This window comes from Hippoglossus hippoglossus, chromosome 15 (assembly GCF_009819705.1).
Source record: "Hippoglossus hippoglossus isolate fHipHip1 chromosome 15, fHipHip1.pri, whole genome shotgun sequence".
NCBI lineage: Eukaryota > Metazoa > Chordata > Actinopteri > Pleuronectiformes > Pleuronectidae > Hippoglossus > Hippoglossus hippoglossus.
The window spans coordinates 3,768,603-3,775,678 of record NC_047165.1 but is presented as its reverse complement, the minus strand read 5'-3'; the positions used below and the strand labels follow the sequence as shown (position 1 = coordinate 3,775,678).

The window sequence follows — 7,076 nt, the reverse complement described above, 5'->3', positions numbered from 1 at the left end:
TAGTTTTAACCTCATACATTCTGACAGTGATGGTAAATTACACGTCTCTCTCCTCGTCACTTCTCCTCCCTCCATCTCTGCCTTGAGCACATCTGGCTCTGAATTATGCAGCAGCTCTGCGGCTCTTTGGGAATGTCAAAAAAAGGGGCGTGCACACCGCACTGTGTTTGGTGGTGAGCTGGTGTGTGCATACATGTTTCACATGTGTTTGTGCAGGTGTGCTGTATGTGTTTATATGCAGCACACATGTTCGGTGGGTGTGTGTGTCTGTGTATGGATGGGACGGGGTCTACGCTCTGAGGGGGTGCAGCACTGACAGACGTCCCTGGGAGCTTTATATTCAAGAGGCAAACACACACATTTCTCTTTGGGACTGCCAGCATCAAGAGGGTGCCAGAGGAAACAGAAAAACACAAAATGCACTCACATCTTATCCGAGCACTGGAGAGCAGCTATGACGGAGGATAAAGGAAAGAATAAGATTTATGGTTGAAAAGTGTCAGTGCGCTTGGCTGTTTTACCCTTTAGCTTAAATCTCAATCCGCTGGCTCTCTAATCTGCTACTACACACACACACACACACACACACACACACACACACACACACACACACACACACACACACACACACACACACACACACACACTAGCCTCCCCTCCTGTATTGTCAGAATTTGAGCCCCCTCAGGGACAGATCATGTCTAAACCAATTCTCTGAGTCTCTGGGTTGACATCACGGTGAGGGGGAGTGTGAGGTACTGCTGCAAATGACAAATTGAGATGATGCAACAGATGTTACAGATGTTATTCAATGGGAAATAGGTTGAGTGGTTGTTTTTTAGCAGAAAGCAGGTTTTCTCAAATGTCTCTACATAAGTGATATTTGCATTTAACCCCCCCTGTCCCTCACTTACCTGTACTGCACCGATATTATACAGTGTGAACAGCAGTGGGGTGCCATCGGGACATCCAGCCATTTCCACATAAAACAATATTTTATTGAGGGTTAATTACTTTAGCTCCAATAAAGAAATACCTGGCTTTCAAATTCTTGCAAAAATAAGGCCAAAGAAATCTGAAAACGTGAGAATTGCAACAGACAAGAAAGTTGTTTGACTGACTTGACGTTTGTTTTTCTCAATGTGGAAACTTCCACAAAGTTGGCAGCTCCGTCAGTGGAGGAGGGGAAACGATCTGAGTGATCGTGTTGACAGATGGTCCATGAAGACGTGCACGCTCCGTGACAAATGACTTGATGGGATCATATGTGGTGCATCCTGTTGGGGGGGCTGGATAGTTGGACAGACGCACAACTTGTGGATCCCAAAAAAAGACGGCAACTCATCAAACAAGTCTTTGTTGTAATGAAAATTGTCAGGACCATTATATTTCATGTCCTTTGTGTTCAGGTTTGATTCCCTCAGTGACGGTTTGGTAACAATCCAGAAGGTAACCTGGAAGAAACACTGATCGTTCCTTCACACAGGAAGCTGGAGTTTCTTGTGTTGTTGTCTATTTTATCAAATTTGTAAACTGTCCCATGTGGTCATCTTTCTTAATTCAACAAAGTGAACTTCCTTCCTTTTCTCCACCATTTGAACTGCTGCTTCCTCTTTGTGGGGGTGAAAGGCTCCGAGATCGATGGCTTCATAAAAGGCTTCCCTCCCTCCACGTTGTTATTGATGCCTCTCTATTAGGTTGGCGTGGGATTGGGATGCTCTCGTATTGACTTTACTATGAGCTATGTTTGCGTTGAAGTGTGTGCAGCAGTGTCAATAAAACACTGTGTTCGTTTGGAAAACACCAAACTGCCTCCGCTCACATGCAAAAGAGAAGTGAATCCAAACTTTTAATTTGCTCTATCGCCGGTTCTATACTAACAAATCCTTTTTAATGAGTCAAAGATCAAACTAAAAAAAGTATATATATATAAATATGTGTGAACTCCTGGTCTGCATTGTTGGTTTAATGGTCCCGTTCCTCCTACACAATAATGACCAGTGAGCTCTTCATGCTGACCACAGCTCCCATCCCAGTTACTCAGTGTAGCTTCCTGTCTACATAATGGATCGTGACCAATGTCCGCTGGTAGATTTAACATGTGAATAACAAACCCTTGGATATCTAACCTGTTTCCACTAAAGATCACTTTATTAGGGACACCTGTACACCTGTTTTTGCAACGCGATTATTCAGTGAAATGCATAAAATCATATATACAAACCTTATCTCATCTACTAAAGTCATGGTATCAGTCACTAAACCGTGACTGTACCTTGCTTGTTGGTACTAGATCTGTTAGTAATTATAAAACTGCTGATCTTAACTCACAGAAGTCGAATGTGTCTACTCAAAATTGTGCCCATAAAATAGCAATCAAGTAAGCTATGAAAAACTCCTATTTCCAGCATGAATGCACCAATTAAAAGTCATTTGAACCAGGTTTAATGGCCTCTACAGTTTTGAATCTTCGTAAAACATCTTGGGATGTGATAGAACAGAAGGTTTGTCTGAAGTCTATGTCAGTCATTTGTATCCATGTTTATTGAGTGGGAGTCTTCTCATTAACTTCCTCAAACAGATGGGCACGTTAGCTTTTAGCAAACATGACACAAAAAGGAGCTTGTTGTGTTTTCTTGCAAAAACTGCTACATTGATTTCTATGAAAAACGGTCGAAGGATGTGACACGTGCCAAAAAGGAACCAAATACAATTTGGTGCACACCTGCAGACAAAGAGCACATCCAGGAATGTCTCATCACAGGGCATATTTCCGGTGATTTCCATGGGAATTATTCATGGAGCTTGATGGGGAAAAAAACTGGCGTATTTAGGGGACTGATATCTGTGGTTGTTTGCAATTTAGTGCAGCTTTATTGAATTTGAAGAGACTGTTGGGCCTTGGCGGAGGAATATGCTCCACTGGGTTCCATTTTCAGCTGTGTATTAATACACAATGTGTGTGTGAGTGTGTGTGTGTGTGTGTGTGTGTGTGTGTGTGTGTGTGTGTGTGTGTGTGTGTGTGTGTGTGTGTGTGTGTGTGTGTGTGTGTCCATGGTTATGAAGGGACATGTCACTCTGTGTGACAGTCCGGCTCACTGATGTGATCTTAATAGTTTTCTCAGAACAATCTATGGCCCACAGGATTAAGATCTGAGGATTCTGAGACACAGAACTTGTTAGTAAGATCAACTGAGTCCAGAGGCGCACGGAGAACGACTCCAAAAGAAAAGAAAAAGTCTCTTTGTGACCTTTTCATTGGATTTGTTGAAAACTGGGGAACAAGAAAATATGTTCTGCTCTTCTGCTCAGCAGGCATTGTTAAAGCCAGTCAGTGCAAAAGCAATAAGAACAAATACATCAACCGAGCAAATGTGATCTGAAGCATCAACGTATTAATCAAAAACGTCCCAGCGACAACATGCAAACCTCCCATTAATCATGGTCGTAATGAGCTCAGTGTTTAAAGATATCGACTGTGAGCCGTGATCCTGTTGCTATGAGAGAAGTGCTCGAGTTCCACAGCCTGTCTTCAATTTGCCGTATCGCTCTTGTTGCTGATTTTAAATCGATGTAAGAAGTGGTTAATTAGAACCTTTCACTCATGAGCCGACTCAGTTTTTGAAACATCCGTGGTTTCGGATTTTGTGCAGGAGGCATTTGCGTGTGAGTTTAAAGCCGCCCTGCGAATGACCTCTGCGGAGTTGACTGTGAATTAAAGTTGACATTTCGGGAGCCTCAGAAGTTTAACCACGTTGCTTTCACTCACGGACTCTGCTGGCAGATGAGTTGGGAAAATATGTACATCTCTCTATCACTCTGAGAACAGCAGTGTCATGATTTTCCTGGAATATTATTACGCTTCATCTCACAGGGAGACATGACGTGCTGGGCAGAGTTAGGTCTGATGCTCCCTTCCAGACGGCTGAACTCAAATAACTCAAAATAAATCTGTATTATTTTGTATCTGTACTTTGTGTTGACAGCTTTTTGGTATTTTACAGTGTCCTAGCACTGCACTTTACAAAATGGACAAATATCCAGTAATATGCTCCTGCTACAGCAAAAAGAAAGTGACTGATTAGTCCACGACTTCATTAGTATGGTCCAGGAAGATGCTCTTGTTCTTCACTGGTTGAGGACAGTGGCATTAAATGAACCCTTCCCACTGTTTTTAATCCTTCCCTTCATTTCTCTGCAGCTCAGAGAAAGAGGGAGAGCAATCGATCACGGCTGAGGCACATTTCCCATTTGTTCCGAGCATCCTCTGCAGCAGTAAAACATCCTCAGCCACAGGAAATATTAACCCAGCACATCCCAGCAAGAGATTTGATTTTCATCTCACAAACAAAAACATGGAGAAGTACAGAAGTTTGATGATGACAGTTATTTTTGTGTACGTCAAACAGCTTGACATTTGAAGCAGGCGTATCTAACCTGTGTTATCAGCTGCTGTGGTTGGTGTCTACAATGTGATCTGTGCAACAATCGATACCAACGATATGTATCCTGTGGTTGCTGAACCAAACCAGTGGGCAGTGTGATCTGATGGCATGGGGTCCGGCTCCTGATTAATGCATGAACATCATGACCACGACACAACCTGCTATCAGCTCTGTGTCCTCGAGACGAACTTTAAAAGAAGAACTGCTAAGTGAAATGCAAAAAACCAACACGGAACACATGACCTCCCACAGAACAACATCATTAGATATAAAACACAAATTAAATGAACAAAATAGGTTTTTTTGGGGCGCAGAATTCAAAGGCTACGTCTTTATCAATCTGCCACACGTAGAAATAACCATAGAACTGATGTTGAAATGCCAGTAAGGATGTGGACTCCTGTTTGGAGAAGGCTGTTGATGTGTACACACCTCAACCTGCTGCAGCACATTTAGCTGAGCAGCGAAGGAGAACTGATGGAGAGAAGTGACTGCATCCAGAATGAGGGGAATTTTCACGGAGATAAGGCTGCATCTCCTGGCTCCGCGCGTAACGACAGTTTTATGCCAATAATGGTTATTCCTGCAGCCAGGAGTGAGTGAGTACTGGGACAGTGGTGCACCTCTGTTTAGCATAAACGCCTGTACTTATGAGCAGTGTCAGTATTTACATATACCGCCCATATATCAGTCAAGCTGTGCTGCACAAAGTCAAAGATTATAGAGAAAAGGAGAAAGTAACAGTGCAACAATGTTGGATTAATGAGCACAAAGAAATCAATACAAAAAGAATAAACCAGCCATTTAGATGTAAAAACTTAGCCAGGGTGATAAAAGGTGAATTTTAAGTATCCGTGTAAAGAAAGACGCTCAGATCCTCCAGCAGCTGATGGAGCAAGTCTACATCTGATACTCTCTCTTTGGAGGCAGAGCCCCATTACACTCATTGAAGCATCAGCATTAATGTGACATTTAGGTCCCGGGGTAATGCAGTGAGTGTGTCTCTAGGACAATGCTGCACAGACGCACAAAAAAAAAGTCCATCAATGCACACGTAGATGTACTGTCTCATCGAATCTCTGAAACTTCACCTCCCTGTGTGCACGTCTGTCTCCAGTCGAGGGATTGAGTCATAACCTGACACAAGCAGCAGTTTTCAGCTTGTATCTGGATTCTCAGTTTTTCATTTATAGTAAATTGTGCAGCTGAAATAGTGTCACTTCTCTTTGAAAAACCTTTTCTCTCAAACTCCAATTATTCCTGCACATTCATGCATTGATGAAGACATGCGATGTTCACACATGGCCAATATTACTAAGCACCCCATATTTTAACAACAGGGTGCACGAGGAAAACAAAATGGCATTTAAAAGATATAAATTAGTTCTTTATGAGCAATGCACGCCGTATCATTCAAACACGACAGGAAGCAGAAAGACGTGAAAGAGACGAGAAGGTCACGGTGACGTTTAGCAAATGAAGTCAGAAATTATTGCCTCGCCCAAATGTGCGGTGGATATTTTATCCGAGCACACTGGGAACAAGCCTGAAGTTATTCCCGCGTCTTCCTCATACTTTGGAATTAAAAATTAAACTGAAGTCATCTCCCACATAATGGGAGCCAGCTAAACCCGGCACAGTTAGACAGTTTAGCAGTTGGTTGCAGGACAGTTTGCTGCAGTGGGGCAACGACCCGGGGACGCAGGGAGTCAGTCAGAGCTGGAGGGGCTGAGAGACAGTGTAAATAATGACCTAATATATGATTTTTGTATGAGGTTGAGTGGCCAACAACATTTTATACCAGTTTTTAAGCTTTTAAACTACAACAGACAGAAAATGTGACTTTGTGGCCACTAAAGAAATCTGTTGTTTTTTAAAGAAACATATCTAACCCACTATCAGAATCTCTGATCTTTTCCATTTATGCCGTCACGTCCCTGCAACAAAATGCAGACAGTATGATTGTAACACTGGAAAAAAGAACCTCAGTGGAAACACACAGAATTAAACCTAATTACAGAAATGAGATCATAGTGTGAATCCAGGAGCTCTGAGATGATTCTTGTTGGGAGTTGTGCATCAGCCTGACCTCCATCAGGTGGTGTGATTCATTCGTTTTCCTGCTTCTCATCTTGCCACCGATGCTTTAATGGTTGGTAGTTTGGTCTTATTGTGTTTTTCTCCTCTTTCCCTTCTTCCTCTCCATCAGTAATTAGATCTCTGGGTGCATCGTCCTTCCTCTAAATCAAAGTTGGTTGTATGTTACTTTTCGTTGTTATATCACTAGTTACTGCTGCTGCTGCTGCTTCTGTGAGTCTGTGTCTCTGTAGCTGCTGCCAGCGACTTTGACCTTATAAAAGCAGCTGTGGGCTGATTGTTACAGCGCCGCTAAACCTGCTAATACAGAGAAAATGAATCGTTATTGTTCCTTCCTCTGTTTCCATATATGAACTCTTTCATACTAAAAGATGGAGCAGAGCACAGATACAAATGTCAGCGTGAACAACAGCAGAGCCCGGCAATTAAAATAAATTGTGCCGCATAAAAGAGCCATAGCAAAATTAATGAAGTCACATGACGGGATGTACAGTGTCATTGGTCGTGTAACCTTATCCTTTTTTCAGCTGACGA

The 7,076-nt window shown here is 42.5% G+C and overlaps 1 protein-coding gene across 1 annotated transcript in view; it reads left to right on the top strand.

Annotated features, from left to right (window-relative positions):
* The window catches only part of LOC117775156 (pro-neuregulin-3, membrane-bound isoform), a 296,027-nt gene that overhangs the window by 134,671 nt on the left and 154,280 nt on the right, over positions 1-7,076 (top strand). The window lies entirely within an intron of this gene.